Here is a 13,237-nt window from a genome sequence, read left to right as displayed (position 1 = left end):
GGGGATCAGGGGCGGAGCTACAAAGCAACAGAGGAATCTCAGAGGAGATTTTGGAAACAGAGGCTTCAGATCAACATGAAAAATGTCTTTTTAAGACGTTTAGGTTGTGGGATTTTGGTTAAAAGCTTCATAATCATAATCAAAACACTACAGGAAATGTTTTTATTTTTTTATTTTTTTTATAAAAATAATAGTCATGGGGGACTTTAATGAAAGTTAAACACACTTATGACATACGGGTGATGCTGTTATGCAGTGACCTTCTGTACACTCTGGCTGTTATCTAGCTGCTAATCCATAACTGAATAGGGTGTGCAGGTAGGATGTACACACAAAATACATCTCTATTTTTCTCATTTGTAGCAGTCAGGCTCTACAGTACTACAGGATCCTTGGGTGCATATTTAGTAAAAGAGAAACCAGAAACACGCCTGCATCTCACCTTGCTCAGCCTGACTTACTCTTACATATTAAGTTTTCTCTACGGCCTGTCGCCCAAAGCATGCCTGTAAAATACTGTGGATGAACATTTCCTCACGACAGGGTCATCAAAATATCAGTCTTCATGTCTTGTGCATTTAGCCACAGACAGCCCGTAGCCACCCGTAAGGGCAGTTGGGATCTGTTTTGCTTAATTTAGTTTTGTCTAGATTTTCATCTAGATTTTTTTTAATCTGAAGATTTTTCTATCATTTGTATTTTTGTAACCTTGAACCATTGACACTAATGAGGAGAGGTGAACAAGGACTTGGCCGGTGGACACAATGAAAGTTTGAGTCACTTGTCAATCTGAGGCCTGGATCTGGTTGCCCTGACACCTCCCTCTGTGTGTGAGTTTGGCAGGTTTGTTTTTCTATTTCACATTCATCAGTCCTTCTTTTCCCTCTCTAGGCTCAGTGTGTACACTCCTGCTGGGTGTCTGTGTGTATCTGTGTGTGTTTGTGTGATTGTAAGACAGATTTCACACCCCCTCACTGCTCTCAGTGGCCTTTCTGACCATCTACTCCTCTCTGCGTTCGTTGTATTGCTTCTTCCTTTCAGGCCACATAAACACAATAAAGATAAAATCAATGTCAATTGATTCATAGCCAGAGCAACAACAAAAATCCTGCCAACTTTTTTTGTTGATCTTTTACGTTCGTGTGAATAGCCTGAGGTTACTTCTGAGGACATTTCTGCCTACTTAGTCTGTACTGTAGCCCAATCATAGACAGATTATCTTCTAGCTTTGCCCCCTAGAGTGAAGGACTGCTGCACTGGTTGGCTCCTAAACTCACCCTGCCACAGTTTGCTTCAAAAATTATCAGCCTCAAATTGAAGATATGATGTTAAAGAATAGAACAGATTAGGGTACGGGTGATGTGCCTGTTTTCATTCAAATTTGAGCATTTGCACCTTCGGTACAACCTCTTCAATTCTTTTCTAGTGTGTTTGTGTATTTCAAAATGTCCGCAGCTTACTACCACTGATACTACACTCACTGCCCACTTTATCAGGCACACCTCTCCAACTACCAGGTATCTCAAATTTCTGATCAGCCAATCACATGGCAGCAAATGGTCCAGACGATCTGCTGCAGTTCAAACTGAGTGATTGAAGGTGATTGAAGTGACTTTGAACATGATTGTTGGTGTCAGACAGACTAGTCTGAGGATTTCAGAAACTGCTGATCTACTGGGATTTTCACCCACAACCATCTCTAGGGTTTTCAGAGAATGGTCAAAAAAAGAGAAAATATCCAGGGAGCAGCAGTTCTGTGGACAGAAATGCCAGAGGTCAGCGGCCTTTGATCAATGACGTTACGGCCTCTTTGCCTTCGTTTCTGCAGGTTGAAGTGAGCCTCATCCAGGAAGAGGTACTCATGAGGTCTGGCTATCGCGTCCAACTAGGGCTGTGCGATATGGCAAAAAAAGAAAATCACAATTTTTTTTCAATTTTATTTCACGATTTCGATTTTATCACGATTTCTTTAAAATAAATTCAAATGGACAAATATTGAATTATAGGGATTTTAGTTGAAAGAAGTAAACACATTTTTGAACAAATGTTTATATTTATTCAAATTAAATGGTTATCTATTAAGATTAATCTGTAAATTGTGCAAGAATTTCTACTGCTACAGGTAATGTATTGCTGTCAAATGAACAGCTTCTAAATATCAGTGAGTTTTAATTTACCTCTGTGCTAAAATCCATAAAACAGAGCTTGTAAATGATTGTCACCCAAGACCAGAAATGAGGGAGATTGATGAAGTTTATAGCATGAATGACTGATAAAGTTTAGTAAAGTCATTTCCCTATTAAAAACAGCTCAAAGTGATAAATAATAATAATATTAATAATAAAAACACCCTTTACCACATTTTCAAATGAAACTAAAGCTTTTATTATTTTTGGATTACATACATGGTAAATAAATCTCAATTGCTTCAGAATTTACCTTCAAATAGACGATTTCATTGTACTTTGAGAAAAGGCTCCAGCTAGCATCTTTAACTGATACAAAAAACATTTTTAAACTTGGATGATTACATCAAATACATCTGCCAAACTGTTAAGATTCAAAACACAGAGATAATAGCAGTAAATGTTTTAAAAAGTTTACATCCACAGCTCCTTCACTAACATCTGCTCTCTGCTGTGTTTATGTCACTCAGCAGAAAGCTAGCGTTAGCGTTAGCACTGTTTATTCTAGCTGGGCTTTCTCCGGTCCGTACGACAAATAATATTTAGGCTCTTAAAGTAGCTACGAGCTAGCAAAACAATGCAGCACCGTGCATCTTGACCGAACATTTTATGTGTTTCCAACATGAATTACCATCAGTTTTTGTGCAGATTGAACGTTAATACGTGCGATTAACATCCGCTATGTTTAAAAACACGAAACATTAATAAAAACATACATCCAAGAACCAAACTAGCATGCTACTCGCGAGTAGCTAGCACCCACTTTATCACACAGTCCACAGTTCCCAGCCTGATTTCTCTCTATTAAAATGTGATTCCTGTCCTGTGATGATTCCTCTCCATCGGATTATTTTGTTGCCAAGGTTTTTGAAGTTGATTGCAAAACACCTCCTCTCCTTTTGTTACTTTTTCAGACCTCCGTCATTCATTACTCGAGAAGACTCGATCCATAATGATGGTGCATGTCTGTCACGCCGTATGTCATGTGACTTCCAATCCAGTGATATACAGTATGTCATGAATTACAAGAAAAAACTCCGGGAGGAGGAGGAGGAGGAGGAGGAGGAGCAGCTCAGATTTAATGTCACAGGCAGTCAACAAGCTTTTGCCTTCTCGCTCTTGCAGCTTTTTGTAGAAGATCGTAATAAAACGATCTCTCAAAAATGACAGATCGTCAGCTTTGGAGATCGTAAGACGGTTTTTTATCGTCCCCTATGTCCAACTGTAATATCTTCTGTGAAAATGTGAAAGTGCACAGGTGTTCAGAACAACAGTCAATCAGGTAACACAGTATTGTCCAGAAGAAATGTAGGCCGCAGAGCAACACAGTATGTCCACCAACTGTACTGGGATGTATACTTACCTGCACATACTGGTAACGTCGACCTTTGTGTCTCGCAGATTTGCGCTCAAAGAGATATCTATAGACCTGTCTCATCCGCATCTTTTGGCGCCAGAAAACTTGGTCTATTGTGGCCAAGCTGACATCGTCAGTGCTCTCAAAGTTGACAGTATCCGCAATGACTTTGTTTCTGATCTCCCGGAGTCTGATGAGGTTGTTTTCACTACCATATCTGCAATGAAGGACACTTGTGCCGCTGTAAATATGGCAGCCTTCCCACCTCTATGTGGCATTCTTTCAACTCTAAAGAAAGAAAAATGTGTTCGACATTTTTGCAGTATAACAACTGATTTGAGACTAATAGACTACTTTCACAGGTTTGTAAAACTGTATTGGGACGTAGAAAGTAATAGAGTACAATACATGAATGCCCTGATAATGCTGGCCATGGTGAACCTACTCAGGTTTGGACAGACTTAGCAATGCTTCTGCCATGGACAATGACATGGTCAATGACTGTCGCTCACATTTTGTCCAAAATGATGGTGCGAGGTTGTCTTGCTCTCTCTCCTGGACATCCTCCTCTTCCTTGTTGGCCTGCTCCTCTTCCTCCTCTGATTTTAACTCCTCTTCCTAGTTGGTCTGCTCCGGCTCCAGCTCAAATTCCTCTTCCTCTGACTCTGACTCTGACTTCATCCATTTTGTTTGTTTGGAATCTTCAGCAAACTCTGCACTCTGAACTTGCTTTATACATGTGGTCACAGCATTACCAACAGCTGTCTTCAATTTGGAGTCACTGTGTGTAGTGAATGACATCAGGTGTGTTCAAATATTACTGACTGGTAAACATTTTGCATCACAATCTTTCATTTGAGAATATGAGCAGAGTTATTTTGCAGCTTGTGTCTTAGCAAGGAAAAATGTGTTTAGATTCATGAGAACGAAGGATTGTGTTTTGTGAATTATGTCTTCATATGAAATGTGTTTGTGATGTTGGGAAATGATGGCTAGATTTAGTAAATGTGTTAAGACAACTGGTTATTTGATTTGGAGGATTGGCTTTTGTGTTTTAGCATTTGAGAAAAACTGTGAACACAGCCTTTGTCCTAGAAGTGAACTTCCTGTTGACTCTGTGACACACAATGCAGGGTGACAATAAGCATTAAATTCAATTGACGAAATCTATCTCTTCACTTTCAAAACACTTTACAGCTGTGTGACAGCAGCTAGTTCGGAGGAGGGCAAATAGAATCCAATCCATGCCAAGCACATTTTTCTGTTGCATTCTTCTGACTGATCCAGTCTAGCATCAACTGATACTCGTTCACTTCTAACGAAAATACTTTTTACCCTAATATAACTGTATCAACTGAAACAAGAACAAAGTGAGTATTACGTTTCTATAATTCTAGGATAGAAGTCCCTTACCCTTGTGCTATCATAGGTATGTTGATGTTCGGAGTGGGGTCATCTGGACCCAAAGGTCACACCTTCTTCTGGTTGGGTTTGCAGTCACACATGGCACACACAGAAGCATGTGTGTACTGCCTTGTCATCACAAGAAAAGAGCATAAGTATGTATTAATGTCTTTAGCTCCTCACCACACCATGTTTTCCTTTTCCATTTTTTTGTGACTAACCCTTTATCAGTTTGCTGCTGTGAGCCTTGTTATACTCCTTTTAGTCCACTGGGCACTTTGGTCCACCTCCAAGTGAAAGACCGTCGCTTTCAAGCACCAGAGTTCAAGTGAGCTTTCAGGCTTGCCAAAGGAATCGTATGAACCAAAGATACTAATTGCAGTGGGAATCAAACCTGTTAGTCTTTACCAGTTTATTGGGAAAAGAGGTTGTGCGTTTGACCAAATCTAACACTTGTTTCTGACATAGCAATTGTCAGTTTGTAACACAGGGATCAAGTATTGTTGTAAAAATACGCAGAGAAGCTTCTCTGTCATGACTGACGACCCACACACTCATGTGCACCGACACTCTGCTGCACAAACAACATAATTAGTTGGGGCAGAGTGTCAGCGGCTGCATGGGCTCATCCATCAGTTCTGCTAGCTCCTGACTGACAGGCTGATGGGTTTGAATTTGGCAAATTGAAGAACAAGTGGGCCGTTTTCAGGAAAAGCCATTGCAGGGATATTGCAAGAAAAATTAACCCAGAAAATAAAGACCAGAAAGTAAGAAAGAAGGAGAAAACAAGGACTGATGTTCTCAGTTGTATTCCTATTACAGGAAAAAAATGGCATTACTACCCATAGTGTGTAACTGCGTCAAACACACAAAGGCTTTCCAACTGTGTTTAATGTTAAGAGGAGACAGATGGACTCTGTGAGCAGCAGAAAGAAAATAAAAGTATTCTTGAGAATCTGCAGGAAGTGAAGGACATGACCTCCTGACCTTTTAACTACTTCCACAGATAACATACTCTCCTTACCATTAAAAAAGGAGGACCATAAAAGATCAGCACACCAAACTCTTCTCCCAAAGCAATCCAGAGGAAAACTCCGACAGTGCACGTTTGTTTCTCTTGAGCATTTCCTGCCTTGTATTAACTGTGGATTTTATCAGCTTTACTTTAGTCCCACAGCCAGGTGGGCCTTGTTTAGACAGAGCGGCAACAAAGGCAAATATGAAACGATGATAGATAAACAGAAAGAAAAAAGCAGAAGGAAGTCATGCCTGTGGCAGTATTTCCATCTAAATGCAGATTTGAGATAGCGCCAGCAGGGTTCTTCACATTTCCATTCATGGAGAAAGAGAACAACTGTTGTTTTTTCTTTCTGCATACCCTACAAAATGCAAGGTTGAATTTTCAAAAGAAAGAATCCACTCTTTTTTTTAAGATGATATATTTACTGCAGCAGTTGGGAAAAACAATCAACCTTTGTCCATTTATCTAACCTGTGAAGACTCCATCCTAGGTGGCTCCACAGCAGACAACATTTAAAAAAGAGATTTTGTTCAAACATCTAAAATGTTTTCTCAACTCTGAATGAGTCTGGTAAGAGAACAGATTTGATCAGTTTCACTCAGAATTAGGAAAGCCTTTTGATTACAGTCTTTGACCTAAAAAAGGTCAAAACATGTCATACTTTGGACAGAGAAAGTTTTAAAGAATAAGAAGAATGGAAGTTAAGGGCTTAACATCTATTCCAGTCAACCGATGAATCAATTTCTATTCCAGATCAATTTGTATTGGGAAAGTTGTTAATCGAATCAACCGATACCTTTATAAAATCTTTTCAACATTAAATAAATCAATTATGATTAGAAAATACCATTTGGATTGAGACAGTAGATTTATTTAACTTTAGCGTAAAAATGACCATAACAGCAGACAAACACACGTGATGCAGCAGAAAGTGATCAACCATCATTCCAGTCTTTGAATGGATCAAAGTCATGTGACCATACAGAGTTCTAGAATGTTCTAAAGATGATTCTGATGTGGAAAAACAACAGTGGACTGAACTCGATCAAATAACTCACTATAACCGTTATACAACTCCATGATTATACCTGAACTATTGTATAGAAATTTGTGGTACAACTTGTAAAACATTTTCTAATCCAATTTACATATTACTAAAAAAAAAAAGCAATAATAATTATTACTAAGAGTAATTATAGGGACCCATCTAATGCATTATTTTTAAAATAAAAAATTTTAAAATTTTATGATCTTGGTAACTTTAATATTTTAATATGTATGTATAGTGTAAATATAAAATGCCTTCCTCCTAATTTAATGAAGATACATGAAAAGAAAAAGCAAATTTAATCCAAAGTTGCATGAAATATTTATGAAACCAAAACACAGAATACTTCTGACGAGCGATGTGTGTCAGTAAATAAATGGAATAAATTGAGCGCAGAAATAAGTAAAAAAAAAAAAACACTACAACATTATTTAGAGTATAAAGAGTATAATCAATGACTATAAATCTATCTAGAACAAATAAAAACTCCTCATCCCACAGGTATGGAATTCATTTTACACTGTTTGTAGTTGTACATTTTTGTTCTTCGTTTCCAATCTTCTCTTGTTTCCTAAATCAGCAGAATATTTTGTGTTTTTCTTTTTTACTGTTTGATTTATTGATTTGTTAAAAGGGGGAAACAAAATAAGATTTTCTTCTTTCTGTCCCCTTTTTATTTTTTTCCTTTTGTTTCCATCATGTCTGAGCTCACAACTCAAGGTTGTATTGCATGTTTTTCCTTTTAATGAATAAAAATGAAATGAATTATTAAAACATGTGAATGGATTTTTACATTTATTCTTGTTTACTTGTTTGTTTGTACATATGTTTAATTTATTATTTTGAAGAAATACAATAATCTGGAAAACTTCAGCTGCACTGTTCAGTAGCAGATATTTATGAGACTGGTGGAAGTTTGGGATCAAGATTGTTCAAAATGAACCAAAATGAACTATGAATTGTATCAGAAACCAACAATTATGATACGAATCAAATCATTGTTAAAAGGAATCGTTACAGTCTATTGAAGGTCAATCCTGATGTTTAGTGTTTCATTTGTTAAACATAGCTTTTTGTATTAGTTGCATAATTAACATTTTGCATCTTGGTGGAAACGTGCATCAAACAGGCATGCAAAAAAAACATTTCTGATGCAACATTGCAGACAAGGTGTGTACTGGAAATCACCCGGGATCATTTCTTAATCTGTTTGTTCAGTTGTATTTGTTGCACAGATGAAAGGCGTGTGCTTGTCTGTGGCAAACAAAGACAAGAGCCACAGCCTCAAGGGGGACATAAGGCGTCTGATAGGAATCTGATAGCCTATTCCACCTCTGAAGGATGGTCTTCATGAGTGTGTGCACATCAACAGATCTCTGTGTGACTCTTAAACACATCAAGACAATGCATCTCTCCTTTTTTCCAATATCTTCCCATGATTCCCTTTCCACATCACACCTTTCATATTTCCTCGATGCTCGCGGCTGCAGATTTTTTCTAGTCTTGTATTTACTCACGTTTACATTTCCTGCCTCCTTCAGTGCTCATCCTGTTTAGTTAACTGGGCTTTCATTTATGCAGACAATCATATAGATTTTCTCCATCAGAAGCCCTTATAGCTTCTTCTTCTTCTTTCCTTTTCGGCTTATCCCTTTAGGGGTCACCACAGCCAATCAGCTTCCTCCTTCTGTCTTCTCCATCCTCTCCTCTAACTCCAGCTATCTTCATGTCTTCCTTCCCTGCATCCATAAACCTCCTCTATGGTCCTCCTGCAGCTCTAGACTCAGGATCCTTCTACCAGTATCTTCTCCATCTCTCCTCTGAACATGTCTGAACCATCTCAGTCTGACTTTATCTCCAAAACCTCTAACATGTGCTGTCCCTCTGATGTATTCATTCCTGATCCTATCCATCATGGTCACTCCCAAAGAGAACCTCAGCATCTTCATCTCTGCTACCTCCAGCTCTGCTTCCTGTCATTCCCTCAGTTTCAGTCAGAAGCCCTCATAGCATTGTTTTGAAATAAAGGAGCAATAAAGATCAGGCTGCACTCTTCTGTACTGGTTATGATAGTTACTGGTTATGATAGTGTTCAGTCATCATTTTCAATTCAATTAGATGAAAGTTTGCCCAGGTATTTGTTTTCTCCTTCAGTTCACTAAAATGTCATTTTATGTCACTTCACAAAAAACACATAAACCAATAATGATATTCTTTCTGAGCAGTGATTTTTTTAAATATATTATTTAATGTTTTTACAAAAAACAACTTTCATTTCTTTAGCAATTATATAATCACAACAATGTTTGTCATTTTTGGTATTGATTAATGAAGCAGATTGTTTTTTGATGATAATTGTCTGAGCATATTTATATTTTAGGTACTGATTAATATAAATAACTTATCTGTGGATGTTTCATTACATCACTGATCTTAATGATCCTTTATAATCTGAATCTATGATTGTAGGGTATAAATACTTGATATTAAGTCCTGAACCGGATGTTGATAATTCATGTAAAGAAAATGTTATGGTCGAGTCGGGGTGAGATCATATAAATTCACTTCCTCTCACTCCCTTTCAAGCGATCTACTTGTGATTGATAATGTTAGATGTGTCTATTTTATGTATTATTACATGATTGCTTGAAATAAACCATTTCATTCACAACATGCTTGATAAAATTTAGGCCAACATTATTTTCATGTGTACAAGTTCATATTTAACTACATTTTCTGTGTAGTTAAGACAAAAAATGAATATGTTGAAGTTTTATTAGTTTTTCTTTTGTCAAAAATGTAAACTTGACGAAATATTTTAGCTATTTTTGGGTAAATAAATTGCTTAATTTCATCTAAATGTGTCTGTTGGCCTTTTAACCTCGATTTAGTTTATTTTATTGTGTTATTACTTATATTTTCTCTGCATCAGAGATGAAGATGTTGAGGTTCTCTTTGGGAGAGGCCAGGATGGATCAGGAATGAGTCCATCACAGGTTCAGATCATGGTAGATGTTCTGGAGATCAGGGAAGCAGATGGAGATGTTTGGACAGGATGAGAGGAGGAGCAGTGATGATGATGGTGAAAGGATGATGAGGATGGAGCTACTAGGAATGAGGACTAGTAACAGACGTGAAGTAGAACACAGGGGCAGTTACTGAGGATGGTGCAGATAGAGGATTATATGGGAGTGGATAATTCACTGTGGTGAAAACGGAGCAGGGATAGACAAATGGCAAGGAAATGTGTTTATTAACTGTTTTCTTAGAAATCCTTAGGAACATACAAATGAAGACTCTATACCCCTTTCATAATGTTGCAGAAGTAAAACACGTTGGAGATCCAGCCGTGCTCCTCAGTAAAATATGATTGGTAAAAGTCCCTCAGTTCTATATGTTTAACCTTCATAGTGCACTATTCTGGTGTTAAACATTTCCCGTCAAGGAAGCAACATATCAGGAAATTTTGTTTTGAGGCCATCTGGATAAGTGTTATTGACCCTTGATATTCTATGTATCTTTCATCTCATTTCTAATAGACAATTTAATATCAGTTTTATATATAACGGGTTTATAGGGTCAAAGGTCACCTGTCAGAATGAGTTTGATGTAAAGTATATTCCTGATCTCTAATGAGGTCAGCCTCTGAAACAAGGAACTATTTTCACTAAAGATAAAGTTTTGGTCTCACTGACTCAAATATAAAATAAGTACATTTTTTGGTGCTGAACGCTCACAACTTTGTTCAAATTTACTACACTCTGACTCCATTTAATATGAAGTACCGAACGATCCACTATTAAATTAGTCATCGACAATTTAAATAGTCAATAAGTTGATGATTAGTCGTCTAATCGTGGCAGCTCTAGTAAACAGTTTGTAAAAACCAATGTCCGTTTACTGATATCACCAGTAAACCTGTGTATCCCATTTGTGGAGCTAATGCGGCTGTAATGAAAGAATATCATCTAATCAGCACTAAGAGACAAACGTCAGATACACACTTTTCTCTGCAGAGCTGGTGCAGCGCTTCACTGTTAATATGATACCTCTTTGAGGATGGCACCTGCAGGAAAAGCAGATTGTCAAGATGACAAATCAAGAAATACTGACTGGAGGCAAAGCCGGCAGGTGGTCCTAGTCTGGTGGTGAAGAGAGACAGATGATGACGGGAGACACTGACTCCAATGACAGCCAAGATGGAGAAATGTAAAGACTGAGGATTTTCATCAGTAGCTCACTTTGCTATATATATATATATATATAAAAAAACTTGTCAAATGAAATGGCAAAGCTTGCCTGAATATTTTTTATGAATGAATCTCCATAAAACTGATCAGATTCACATTTTTACAATCTTCCTTACTATGACTAAAAAGACTTGAGTGATTTAGTGAGATGGGTGGGATTGCTGGAATACTATTTTGTAAATGACTTACAGACACCACGATATGTGTTTAATGTAAAATAGGGATAAGCAACTCCAGGCCTCGAGGGCCGCTGTGTCTGCATGATTTCCAGATATCCAAGCCCTACTTGTGACTGGTCACCTGGTCCAGCTGTGTCCAGCTATTTAAAACATGTTGGAAAACATGCAGGAATGTGGCCCTCGAGGCCTGGAGTTGCCTATACCTGATGTAGAACTTTAAGAACAATTCAGTCTAAAAACAGCACAACATTTGAATTATGTACATATGATTATGAGTCAAAACTAGAACCTTTAATAATTTTGTGAAAAAAATCATTACGAATAATGCAGATGACTCCTTACAATGAGCACACCTCTGAACTATTTCTTAACTCAAAAAAATACTCACATTTAAAGATTTATGTTCTCTACAGACACTGCTGGTAATTTTAAAGGTCAAAAATTGTATTTTGCCATGTAGTTTACAAAATCGTTTTGTTATAAATGAAGGAAATAGTTGAAGAAATTATGACTTTAAAATAGCTATCGTACTTATCGCATGTGCAGCAGAGCTGTTGATGGAAAGAAGATCATTCATTCAAACAGAGTCTGTCCAAGACACTTTGATTGATTTAAAAGGAGAAATACTCGGAAATGTAAAAACTAAATGATTTCCTATTTGTTCTCTTTCAGAAGAAAAATGACACACAGACATGATAAAAACTCTAAAACAGGATTTTAATCGGAGGGGAACTTTAAAGATAAATGAATGACAGGAGATGAAATGTAATCAATGATAAAAAAGGAAAGTCTTTGATGGAAAGGGAGCATAAATACAAAAGAAGTGGAAATTTGATTTGTCAGGCAACACTCTGATATAAGAATAACTGTGTTGTTCAAAACCACTGTGCATTCTTTCTGGACGAAAAGGGGTTAGAAATGGACAAACACTTATGGGGCGCCGAGGTGGCTTTCAAGGTCGTAGAACTTGTGGAGCAAACATGTTCATCTCTTTCTGCTGCAAGCAAACACCCACACAACACCCAATGGTCCAGTAAGGGTGAAGCAGGTGAGAAGCAGGCGGGTTGTACGATTGTTTTGGCTGTTCCAACTCCCTCCCCCCGCGGACTACTCATGGAGCCCGTTAGTGATGGGTCCATGCTTATATCTACCTATTAGAGCAGTTCTGACTAACGCTTTACTAACAACTACAGTGTGGCATAGGGGCACCTTATGACAGCATCACCCATATGTTTACAGAGGGTAGAACTAAACACACTCAAGTTCCATAGGAACGTCTAGACACACCTGAGTTCTCCTTGAGGAGGAGGACATGCAGCTGCTCCTCTCTGCGACTCATCATTGACAACCAGGAAACCTGTACTGAGCACTCAGACAATCCTAACGTTTAATAGAATTTCCCATAGGACGGCCTAAACATACATTGCTGACTAGATGAACATCTTTATGAACACACAGGCATGATTTTTACAAACTCTTTTAAGCAGGCCCAGCTCTAAGCTCCATGGGGCTCTAGGCAAAAAACGAATTTGGTAATTCGGTAATTTCCGTTGAAGCTTGAACTGGGTCATTCTTCAATTAGAAGCCAACACACTAAGTGACTGTGCCATCGATTAGCCAATATGCAAGAGGAAAGTAGTGGGATTTCAACAACAATAAAAGTGTTGGAAAAAAAAAACACTAGATTGTCAGTTGAATTTTTTGGCCAACATGGGAAGTAAATTTCTGATCATTTTTATATAATTAAAACAGACAAACCTCGGCTTTGAGCCAGTGTTTTAATGTTTTCATC

This window comes from Oryzias melastigma, linkage group LG4 (assembly GCF_002922805.2).
Source record: "Oryzias melastigma strain HK-1 linkage group LG4, ASM292280v2, whole genome shotgun sequence".
NCBI classification, from domain to species: domain Eukaryota; kingdom Metazoa; phylum Chordata; class Actinopteri; order Beloniformes; family Adrianichthyidae; genus Oryzias; species Oryzias melastigma.
This window is presented reverse-complemented; position numbering follows the sequence as displayed.